The sequence below is a fragment of the Cimex lectularius genome, unplaced genomic scaffold (assembly GCF_000648675.2).
Source record: "Cimex lectularius strain Harlan isolate CLEC.00 unplaced genomic scaffold, Clec_2.1 scaffold7, whole genome shotgun sequence".
NCBI lineage: Eukaryota > Metazoa > Arthropoda > Insecta > Hemiptera > Cimicidae > Cimex > Cimex lectularius.
Window position 1 is genome coordinate 2,083,829 of NW_019392731.1, and position 12,773 is coordinate 2,096,601.

Below are 12,773 nucleotides of genomic sequence, written 5' to 3' on the forward strand. Positions count from 1 at the left end.
TGATAAAAAAAACTATTTTCGATTTGCGAAATATTCTGACAAGGATAGTTTAATTGGTTGGAATCATTGGAATTGTGACACTTCATCTAAAAATACTTACGTTGTCTTAAAATATTATTATAAATATTTCAAACATAAATGGGACCAATCAACTCTATCGAACACCCATCATTTCGAAAAAATAATATGAAAAAAATTAAACATCGTAATTTAATTTTACATAATCGTGTGTGCTTAAAATAAACAGTGACGCGTTGGCATGCAAATTTTTTTGATAAACTATTTTTAAATAAAGATGAACATGATTTCCTAGTTTATTAAGTAATGCAAATATTAGCGAATAATAAATAGCCTGTCAGGGTTGACGATTGAGTAAATTTGAAATTTATGATCTCTGGAGTACAAAACTGTGTAATAAATATTAATGTTATAGGGGCGTCGGTGGCCGCAAGGTTTAGTCTTTGACACGGCGCTCATCACTGTAAGGTAAAGGTCCCGGGTTCGAATCCAGCGGCCCTGCATTCGAACCCGACATACTTACAAATGGGCTTTTTTTTCAAAAACACCGGCACCCTGAGGGTTTATATGACCTCTGCTGTTGCGAACCCTCGTTAAAAAAAAAAATTAATGTTCTTTGAATTATCAACAATGAAAGCATTTCAAAATAGAATTTTTAAATAAAAATTTAATTACTTAATTTAAAATTATTTAATTAAAATAGGGTCATGCGTAGGTGGCCGGTTAAGTTATGATAATCATCAAGTCAATCATCATACTCGTTTGGGCAGCTTCTTTTCGAAGGCTATAATCAAGGAAGATCAAACATGATACAAATATCAAAACAAAACTTCGATACAGGTACCAAAATCGGTTTTTTTTATTTCTTTTAAAAAGACAATGTCTGAAAAAAGATTTTTCTTTTTGTTTTTTCTATTGTTCATTTTCAACGGGGCTTGCTTTACAAAAACGTACTTCACTATTCAAACCAATACAATATGAACAAGAAAACTTACTAATCGGTTATTGATTTAATATGCCTTCGAACGACACGAAAGCCCATTCCGTACCAGTCGCCAAGTCCACCCCACGTGGAAAAAGACAGTTGTGGAAAAGAAATCTTATTAAACATAAAAACATAGTTATAAAACGAACTGGCAACTTTTTCACATTAATTTTCTCATCTGGGTAGCACATTTAGGTATTCATGATTTTTGTTTAAGCTCAACCACTCTCGGGGGCAGGAATGCAACATTTTAGTGTACCGCCACCCCACAACTAAGGATCTTTTCAACAGATCGTCGTAATTTTCCAAGAAAGAAAATCACCCCATTTCAAAATTCATAAAGTTTTAGTTCAAAGTAAATTATTCAATTGTAGTTTTAACTTGGCAAAACATCCTTCTAGAGTAGGTAATAATTTTGGTCGGAAACAACAATTACCAAACCATAACATCACAACAAACCAAAAATCCAAACTAAAACAACAAATATACTAATGTTATATAAATTACAATAACAATAGTTAGTAAATATAATAATACCTTACGTAACATGGTATTTTTGTTAGGAACCAACCCAATGGTTATTAGAATACGTTAGAATAAATATACAAATATATAAAAATAGCAGTTTATTTATAGAAATTAGCATGCTTCTTTTTTGAAATTAGTTATCAGGTAAGTTCTAGCGGGTGGTTTTATTAGCCCTTTGGTGTTCCGTGGTGACTTTGCAGCTGCTTGCCTCACGAGGGAGTTTCGGTGGTTTATCATTGCAATGTTAAAATTCTCATAAGCATTTATGAGTAGAATGGCTATAGTAGGTATTTTGAAGTCCGAATAAGGTGCTGTATTGCGTACAAATGTGCAGGATGTTTGTACCCTTGGCAGGTGAAACTATTGCACATAAGCCACAGAAGTATTCCCAAATGGGGCGAATGAATGTTATAGACCTTGAGGTGTTTGATGTGATGACTTATTTTTATTGTTAAATTATAGATATTAGGTTTTCATCCAATTGTAAACCTAGGTAACGGGCATTAGCGAGAAAAAGGTAGTTCAGCAAGCCTAATAGTGGGAATGGATTTTATTTTTTGATACGTGAATTTCTCAAGGGTGAACTTGTAAGTGCGCCACACTGTCTGGTAAAGTCTTCAGATTTTTGGAGTGCCTATGGAGGTTCTTCACCAGTTTAGCTGAACTTAGGACTATTGTGACGTTTTCATGTGTAGGGAAGTCGCATGAGAAAAAAAGGAGTTTTGAAGGTAGTGAGATGGGGATTATTAAAAATTAGAGGAACAATTCTCAGCTCGAGCTCAATTTCCATTAGGTCGTGGGAAAGGCCAGGGAAAATTCTGGGCATCCTAATACGAAAAGTAGTCGCCATTACGTGTTTTCGCAGGGCTGATGTCTGTCATAATCGAGCTCCGCAGTGCTACCAGCCAACTCGATCGCAACTGCAACGGCATTGAAACTCACTTAATGAAAATAAAACGAATAAAAAGGCGAATATGGGTATCGTTTAGTGATTCGTTGAATGCCACCCCCTAAAGCGAAGATCTTAAATAATAGAAATTTTGAATACCTGAATCTTTATTGGCATGCATTGGCACTCCATATGTGTACCTTAAAAATGGACTATTTTTGTATCTCACCACCAAAAGCGGGAAGGTTTTTTGTCGATAGTCCAATGTCGGTATGCGTCGATGATTTGGTCATCTGGGTCGAAAGTTTCGATCAAAACTTACAAAATCCAAACTTAACTTTTGCTGGCCTTTTTATCGGCGGAGAAGGCATCGGTCTCTTTATTATGCCTCTTTTTATTTTTTTCCCTTTGGAGAGTACATCGAAAATGCAGATAAAAATCATTTACAAAACACCTACTGGAAAAGTCCCCATCTTCCAGAGATTCGGGCCCAAACTTGCCCAGAGAACACCAATATAATTAAAGTTTTTCAAAATCGACTGTATCATTTTGTTAATTGTCATCGTACCTACTTAAAATGTAGTTTAACTTATTTTTTAATAATTTATAATTCAACGATTTACGTTTTGTTGTAAGCATCAATAATCGAAATAATCTACTACCAATTTTTTATAATCTAATAATATAATAGAAGAAGTTATATTTATATTTTAAGATATTTTATTACAAGATGTAATATAATTATGTGTAATAGCTTTTAAACGTAAGTTGTCACTAGCAGCTCAAAAACCCTATTGATAAATGAAATTTTTTAAATTTTATTTTTTAACTTGTTTGCTTATTTTATGATCATATTTTGCTAATACTGAAAATGCAAGTCTATGTGTATTGTCATTAAAATTTTTCTAATACATGTTATGCAAGTTAACAAAAAATTTCCATAAATTATAACTGGTTTGAAGATTTTGCACTTCTCCTTTTCAACACTCGCCATTGTATTAAGTGTGACTTCACTTAATGAATATTTAGCAAATTGTTGTGTGACTAAACTTACTCAGAATTTTGACTCCATTTCGACAGTACGTTTTCTAAGTCACGTACAATCTACAGTGGCCTAGACTTCTCTATTATTAAACCTGTATTTCCTAAAAACCAGGCTTAAATCTTTAAAATATTCATTCAAACTACGCACCAATGAAATGTTTACATTCTTCAAGCTTGAACGTTAATTATGAGTGCGGGTCGGTACGTTTAGAATGAGATCAGAGATGACCTTGCGATTCTGTTTCTATTCGCGAGTTTTGTATGGAAACGTACCAAGGCTAAGTGTGGAAAATAATTTTTTATACTGGGCGATTCAAAGTTTGTAGGAAGATATTCCAAGCTTGTTATTGCACCAAGCAGATACAAACAACTTCCAATTGTTCGCCTGTTAACAAGTCACGGAATCACGAAGGCGTCATGAAGTCTCCTTATATACAGGATGCATCAAACACCTAGATTTTAATCTTTTATTCTCCCTAAGGGAGGCAGAATTTGTTTTAATTTCGAATTTTTAAAATTGTTAGACGAGGAAAAGTTTACATTTATTATTTTCCTGTTAAATTAAAAATTAATAATTATTACATTAATACTATCGGGAATTAAAAAATTGCCTGTAAGTTGTGAAAAACTAAAGCTTGTGCGAAGTGGAGATTGTAAAATAATAGAACGGATTTGCAAGAGATAATGAGATTAGCAAGAATTCAAGGACATCGAGAATGTCGACTGGAAAAACAAGTTCAAACTATTTTCTTGAAGAAAAACCTTTCTAGGAGATAAATTTTGGTATATTTTATTTACTGTACCAGTAAAATTACTTGCATTTTTATTAAGCACAGGACGACCATAAAATAAAGAAAAAATTGAAAATACAATCTAAAAGGGAAAGTGTTGAAGAATGTAGTGTAAAAGTAAGAAAAATTGCTAAATTCTCGTACCGATTGTTCACTTATGCGCCTGATAAAGATCGATTTTTGCATAAACGAACCGCAATAATAGACGGTGTGGAAAGATTTATTATTATAAATGGAACCATAATTTATTCAAAACATTTCGGAATATTTCAAAAATAAAACTTTTACATCTGAGTCGACCTTCGGTTTCCGTTAGGATGATTGACTTTGTTAACTGTCCAAAAATCGCCAGCGAAGATGCAGGTTTACGTGTGCAACTGATATATTTATTTATCATTACACCTCGAGATTTTTGGCATGGAATTAGCTTTGAGAAGTTGAAAATCAGCTATGAAATACTAGACTTAGTAGTATGTATCACCTTTTAAAGTTTCGTATGAAGCACCCATCTGAAGATTACTTTTGTAAAGTCGGAACGTTGCAACGTAGTTTTCGTTTTTAAATAAAATTTCGACTATATAATTTCCTTTTCCTCTTATAGAGGCTAGTCAATTGTTCCAAAGTTGAAGTCTCATTGTGAATCTTTGAACCACTAATGACTTAATGTTGACGTTCATTTGGTAGAAAATTATTTTTAGAAAATGGCTGTCGGATTTTAAAGGTACAAATTTGGTTGTAATTTTTTATCTTTGATTCGCAACTTACATAATAATTTTGCTGGTTTTGTCTTTTTTTATATTTAACTACTGATCGAAACAAGGAAAATTTTCGTTTATTAGTCAAAGTTTTATGAGATGTATTCACTTTTGGACTAAATGTTATCTTCATTAATCACTCCCGAGCAAGGTTTTAAAGATTTATTTGCTTATCTGAATTAAAGTGATATCTTTGTTTTCGTCTACATTTGTATCCTAAATGAACAATGCAAAACAATTAGCTTTTAAAGAGTTTGTACAATGTACAGTCGATGCCATGTATACGTTTGTCGTCCAAATCTCAGTCTTCAGTGATCAATACAAGCAATTGGTTTTTTGTTTGAAGAGAAAGTAGCCTGAGATTTCAGTGGTATATTCGTTTTTCATCAAAACATATCTTCAATTATCACTCTCGAGCAATTGTTTTTAAGCGTTTTTATGCTTGAAATGTGAACAATCAGATGTTTAGCAGTCCCGTTTTCCTCCAAGCTTCAATCTTCAGCGAACACTAAGCAATTTTTAAAATTATTTTTGCCTGAAATGTGACCAGACTGATTGTGAATTTTGAATAGTTTCGTTTTTCATACAAGTTTCAAACTTCAGTGAACACAATTTTTTAAATCATTTTTGATTGAAATGTGAACCGTCAGATGTTTAGTATTCCCGTTTTTCCTCCAAGCTTCAATCTTCAGTGAACACTGAGCAATTTTTTGTGAATATGGTGAATTCGTTTTTTGTGATCATTCCTAAGCAATAAAAAAGTTTTATTTTTTTTGTAATGTGGTCAGTTTGAATTTTTAATTTGCATCTTCGTTTTTTTGGATAAACTTCAACACTGAGATTTATGTGGTTACTTCATTTTTTGTGATCACTTCAAATCAATAAAAAATGTTTTTTTTTTTTTTTGAAAGTGGTCAGTTTGAATTTTGAATTGGTATCTTCGTTTTCTGTCTAACTTCAACGCTTCAGAGATTTAAGTGGCGAATTCGTTTTTTTGAATTTTTAATAATTTGCCTTTTTTTTTTTTCTTTTTTTTAAGTAAGTGAGATTTCAGTGGTGAATTCGTTTTTCGTGATCATCCCTAAGAGATAAAAGTTTTTTTTTCTTGTAGTGGTCAGTTCGAATTTTTAATTGGCGTTTTTTGGATAAACTTCAACACTGAGATTTATGTGGTTAGTTCATTTTTTGTGATCACTTCAAATCAATAAAAAATGTTTTTTTTGGAAATTGGTCAGTTTGAATTTTGAAATGGTATCTTCGTTTTCTGTCTAACTTCAACGCCCAGAGATTTAAGTAGCGAATTCGTTTTTTTGAATTTTTAATTTGCGTTTTTTTTTTTTTTTTTTTTTTTTTTATTTATTTTTTTTTTTTTTATTATTTTTTTTATTTTATTTAAATAAGTGAGATTTCAGTGGTGAATTCGTTTTTCGTGATCATCCCTAAGAATTAAAAGTTTTTTGTTTTTTTGTAGTGTTGTTTCAAATTTTAGTTAGCATAGTTTTTTGGATAAACTTCAACTGTTTTATGTAAAGTGGTCAGTTTGAATTTTTAATTTGCATCTTCTTTTTTTCATAACTCTGAGATTTAAGTGGTTATTTCGTTTTTCGTGATCATTCCTAAGAAATAAACAAGTTTTTGTTTTTTGTAGTGGTGTGCTTGAATTTTTAATTTGCGCCTTCGTTTTTTTTTTTTTTATAAACTTCAACACCTGAGATTTAAGAGGTGAATTCGTTTTTCGTGATCATTCCTAAGAAATAAGTTTTTTTTTTTTTTTGTAGTGGTAAGAATTTTAATTGGCATAGTTTTTTGGATAAACTTCAACACTGAGATTTATGTGGTTACTTCATTTTTCGTGATCACTTCAAATCAATAAAAATACTTTTTTTGGGAAGTGATCAGTGTATTTTTAATTGGCATCTGCATTTTTGTACAACATCAATCTTCAATGGTCACTCTCAAGAATATTTTTTTCGTTTCAAAAGTAATTAGTCTGAGAGTTAGTTTTTCCTTAGTTTTTCAGAAAAACACCAATCTTCAATTATCACTCAAACAATTGTTTTTATTTAATCAGTTATCAGTTTGCTTTTAATAATTTTTTGTTTAAAATGTGAACTGAATTTTCTAAGTATTAAATAGTATTTTCCTCGTTCGTCCAAGCTTCAATCTTCGATTTTCAAGCAGTTTATTTTTTCTTGAAAAAGGAACAGCCTGAGTTTTAAGTAGTATATTCGATTTTCTTCATAATCTTAATCTATCGTATCTTGATACGTATGACAATCCCAAACCATTTTAAATATGTTTTGAAAGTAAATGGCTTCAAAAATGCAGTTAAATGTATAAACAATAATTTATTTTACTTAACTTATATACTTAACAATATTTCACTTAAAATAAACTTAAAGTCAATGTCATATTTTCACGTCACTTTTCTGAACTTTTGTACAACTGCCATTGAGATATATGCCACAAAGAAGGTGAATACGATTGTCTTGAAGCTGTAAAGCCCGAAAAGGGCACCCATGCAAATGAAAAGGAACGTCATGACGAAGAACGGAAGAGCATGGATTATGCTGACGCACGGTTTACTCTCGTTGATGTCGACGAGAGTCTGGACAAACCCACCTCCAACATTGGTCACACCTGCGTCTCCTTTGACGGCGAAAGACATCTGAAACAATAAAAACATAGTAGCCAAAAATTGTTGATTTATCTTGCTATATTCTTAGAAGATGATTGAGAAATTAATCAAATAAATTAAGAACGATCCTTCATGTTAAGTATGATGCTTGTGAGACAACTTTAAAGAAAGTTAAACTTGTAGTTCCTACGCGGTAATTAAATTGGTATACTTGGGGTATCTTCCTAAGGTCTTAGCAATTAAAAAATTTAGGGTTCAATGAAAACTGTGGAACGCTTAACGATTTTGCGTCTCATCAAGGATGAGTACAGGATGAGCGTTCCACATTTCCCTAAGAGATAAAAGTTTTTTTCTTGTAGTGGTCAGTTTGAATTTTTAATTTGCATCTTCGTTTTTTTGGATAAACTTCAACACTGAGATTTAAGTGGTGAATTCGTTTTTCGTTATCATTTCTAAGAAATAAAAAAGTTTTTGTTTCTTGTAGTGGTCAGTTTGACTTTTTAATTAGCATCTTCGTTTTTTGGATAAACTTCAACACTGAGATTTATGTGGTTACTTCATTTTTTGTGATCACTTCAAATCAATAAAAAATGTTTTTTTTTTTAAAGTGGTCAGTTTGAAATTTGAATTGGTATCTTCGTTTTNAGCAATTAAAAAATTTAGGGTTCAATGAAAACTGTGGAACGCTTAACGATTTTGCGTCTCATCAAGGATGAGTACAGGATGAGCGTTCCACATTTTGGGTGGAACCCTAAATAACTACTTTTTCATCCCTAAGATCTTATGAAGATTCCCAAGTACAACAAAATAAAGAACGTTTTAATGAATTTTGAGTTTATTGTTAGGCTAAAGTACAAAAATTAATCAATCTTAACATACCATTGACAAGATATATTTTTATTGAGGAATATCTTAAAAAAAAAAATTTCTATACATGCAAATTCTATACATGCACCGAATTACTTCTAGTTCTCGCAATACGGCCAAACATGAGATTTATTATTTATTTATTAAATGGTATTTTTTGAAGTTATTACATTGAACAGTGTATCAAAAAGAAACGTCAAGAAAATTTTGTCCGATTAAATCCATTTCAAGTTTATATGCAAACATGATAATGATTATGAAATAATCGACATCCAATGTTTTGTAAGTACGTTTAATATGTAATGATTTTGAAATAAAAATAATTAAGTATGTTTTTTACAACGTTGTTTGTTGACGTTTTATACTTTGAACCAAATTTTTATGTTAGTTTTTTATTGCTGTACTTTTCCATTTTCACGTAACGATCGCTCCCAAGAATGCCTTTTAAAATGGCTGATTTTTTTTACAACTTGAAAACTTTATTACCATTTTATACTTTTAAACAAATCAGTATTATATAAATAAAGCACTCTACATAAATACAATTTTAAAAACTCTCAATGCTAAACAAGATAAGAGAGATTATTTTTAGTGCTGAATGTTGCCATTTTTCCTTACAATTATTTTATTTATTTGATTGTTATGTTCAGTATCAGTTTAGAAAAATCAGTTCGGTCCATAATTTTTACTCCTTTTCAACAAATAATAATCACCTTCAATTTTTGATTTTGTGTAGGTTGTTCTTTATTTACAAAGTTAGCGACCGTTTTTCGGATGAACAGCTGGTTTTTTTTTCTATTTTCACATAAACACATAAATTTCCATTTAAATTTTCATTTTTTTAGAAGTGGCTATACTTTCCGTTTGATCATTAAACTCTAAGATTTTATCGTATTCAGCGAGTTTTCAGGGTCGATTAATTTTTCAAAAAGAGGCCATAAAGTTGACATTTTTTGGTCTCTATCTAAAAATCTATTTAGTAGTATATTACAACAAATCTGATTTATTTGATTTTTAGTTTGCTACGCTAATTCGTAGGCAGGTTTTTTTTAAATGGTGATAGATTTAATTTTAGCAACAACATAAAGTCGTGATAAAATTTTCACTTTTTTATTTAAAAACAAATTATTTCTCAACTCGTGGATGCTTTTATAAAACTATTTCTCACTACGATTGTTAGGCTTTTATTGCTCTACAAAATTAAAAAAAAAAGTTTCAGAATATTAAAGAATTTTGTAGAAAGTAGAATGAAAGGGAAAAAATACAACTTTTTATGAGAAGTTATGTCCTGATCAAGTTCCAATTTTTCCCGATGCTGGCCAATTTACTCCATGAAAATGATACAGTTGGGAGTTGATGTTGATGTTTTAATTGGGAACGTCGATTTTGACACAGAAAATATATATAAAAGACAATTCTTAAAACATTGTAAGAAAAAAGAATCAGAACCCTTGATTCCTAATTTTCAAAAAATGATTTGAAACACTTCTAAAACTCGGAATCTCGTGAAACCAGTTTCATTTTATGCCAAAATAATTGTAGTTAATAAAACAAATGAACTTTTTGGGGTGAAAATAACTTTTACTGGCTATAATTTAAAAAAGTTCCAATTTGCAATTTTCCAATTTTGAACCTGAATAATACTCATGCATGCATGTATGTTTCTTTCTATGATTACCTTTCGCATGATACGGTGAATGCTGACACGCACATGGTTCGGAACCATGAATGGCAATGAAAATTTCATATAGTGCAGAATTGTTGATGCTTTGAAGTTTTTTCCGTCCGTACTTTAAACCTTGTGACCATATATAAACTTGTAAGGAAGAGAAAGAGATATTTTTTAGAAGAAGAATAGGATTTTTTTCTTTCTTTCTTTTCAAATGTTAAATATGGAAAATAAAGAAAAAAAACTCGAGGAAATCATATTGCCAAGGTCTGATGAATGACCTTTTAATTCAATCTTGTTCATCATTAAGCCGCACATTATTTGATCAGACATCCGTCATCTTAACAGCAAAAATCAACAATCCATTTCTAACTCAAGCGCATATTGACATTCTTCAGCAATCATTAAGGCAAAGAATACCTTATTTACAAAACCCACCCTTCGGCATATTTGTGCATAAGGTCGCAGGATTGCGCAACGCGCACTCCCTATTCTTCAAATTTGACGTTGATTTTGACAAAAACTCTGTCGTTTTGGCTGGCCGACCGATTACGACCGTCGTAAATTACCATGATACGGTCTTTAAGGTGAAGGTGAAGGTGAAGCACGTCGGCGTAAAAAAATCAGTGAAGACGAACGAGAACACTGACCCTCGTCCTTAAAACCGGTTTTACAAACACAAATAACACTATAATAGTCATTCTAATTCGATTTTGAAACCACTGAAGGTCTAAAAAAAGAGTATACTACGGATTTCTCCCATACTCCCCTATAGTAAAATCTGATTACTGAAATTCTATTCGTTATCTATAGATTGATTAAATTTTAAGAAAAAATAAAGACTTAATCCTTATTAAAATAAATTAAATTCAATGAGAGAATGTGGTTGTTTTCATTTTTATTTGCTTTATTTTTGTTTGTGTGTTTGTGGTTAGTTTTAAAAAAAAATAATTTTTTATCAGTTTTATTATACTGCATAAATGCTTTTGTACAGTCAATTTTAATTTATATCAATTGATAATTTATATATAAAAATTTGTGTGTGTGTGCGCGCGCGCGTGCTCTCTCTCTCTCTCTCCCTCTCTCTCTCTCTCTCTCTCCCTCTCTCACTCTCTCTCTTTCTGTATATATGTATATGTGAGAGACACCCACACAAATGTCTACATATAAAATATCAATTGATATAAATTAAAATTAATGTGCAATAGCATTTATATAGTATAATAAAACTGCTAAAAAATTGTAAACTAGCCACAAATACTAAAAACAAATACACAAACAAAAATAAATGTAATAAAAATGAAAACAACCACATTTTCTCGTTGATTTAACTTATTTTAGTTTAAGTATTTATTTTTTTAAATTAAAATTTAATCATTTATTCTCTCTCTCTCTCTCTCTCTCTCTCTCTCTCTCTCTCTCTCTCTCTCTCTCTGTATGTGTGTGTGTGTGTGTATAAAAGAGTGAATATTAGTTAAAATTAACTAAACAAAAGCAATTATGTTATGTGTAAAACCAACAAAAATGATATTCATAAGAAGAGTTCAGTAGATGAAGTAAAGCAAATATTTAATTAAAACAACTACATTTTCTCATTCAATTGAACTTATTACCATCTAATGAACCAAAAAACCTCATCATTTACCACTACAATTATTGAAAAAGCAGCAGATAGTTCTAGAAACATTAACACATAATTAAATACACTTTTAAAGAAATGAATGAAATAAAATTACTTAAAATTACTCTCTCTCTCTCTCTCTCTCTCTCTCTCTCTCTCTCTCTCTCTCTCTGAGGTTTTTTGGTTCATTAGATGGTAATAAGTTATGGTAATAATAATAATAATAAGAGAGACAGACAGACAGAGAGAGAGAGAGAGAGAGAGAGAGAGAGAGAGAGAGAGAGAGAGAGCGAGAGTGAGGGAATGTAATTTTAAGTAATTTTATTTCATTCATTTCTTTAAAACGTTAAATGTTTTTAAAACTATCTTCTGTTTTTTCGATAATTGTAGTGGTATAAGTTCAATTGAATGAGAAAATGTATTTGTTTTAATTAAATATTTGCTTTACTTCATCTACTGAACTCTTCTTATGAATATCATTTTTGTTGGTTTTACACATAACATAATTGCTTTTGTTTAGATAATTTTAATTATATCAATTAATAATTTATGTATAAAAATGTGTGTGTGTGTGCGCGCGCGCGTGTGTGTGTACTTACATGTAATTTTATTTAATTTAATTCTATAGAAAATACATTTAATTATATTTTAATGTTTTAGAGTATTTATTTTAGAACCAACCATCTTCTGCTTTTTTCAATAATTGTAGTAATGAATTAAGAGATTCTTCGGTCATGTATGTTAAATAAAGAATTAATACGATTTTTATACGCACCTTTGTTTATATTAAAAAAAAATTAAACGCACGTTTTCCTTTGTGAAGAAGAAATTTTTTGTGCGAAAATCTAGATTAACAAGTCGAAACAGTAAGTCAAAACGTAAAAACCCAAACGATGAACAGTCCTGTCCGGTTGACTACCCAGGAATGAGGTTGGCTAAGATAGACTCCTTCTTAAATAGAGGAAGCG

The 12,773-nt window shown here is 30.7% G+C and overlaps 1 long non-coding RNA gene across 1 annotated transcript; it reads right to left on the bottom strand.

Moving 5' to 3' along the window:
• Positions 1–7,333: 7,333 nt before the first annotated feature.
• On the bottom strand, positions 7,334–12,746 carry LOC112126892. Its single transcript, XR_002910281.1, has 2 exons — positions 12,581–12,746; positions 7,334–7,678 (listed from the first exon to the last, which is right to left on the bottom strand). It is a non-coding gene; the product is annotated as an uncharacterized LOC112126892 (long non-coding RNA).
• Positions 12,747–12,773: the final 27 nt, after the last annotated feature.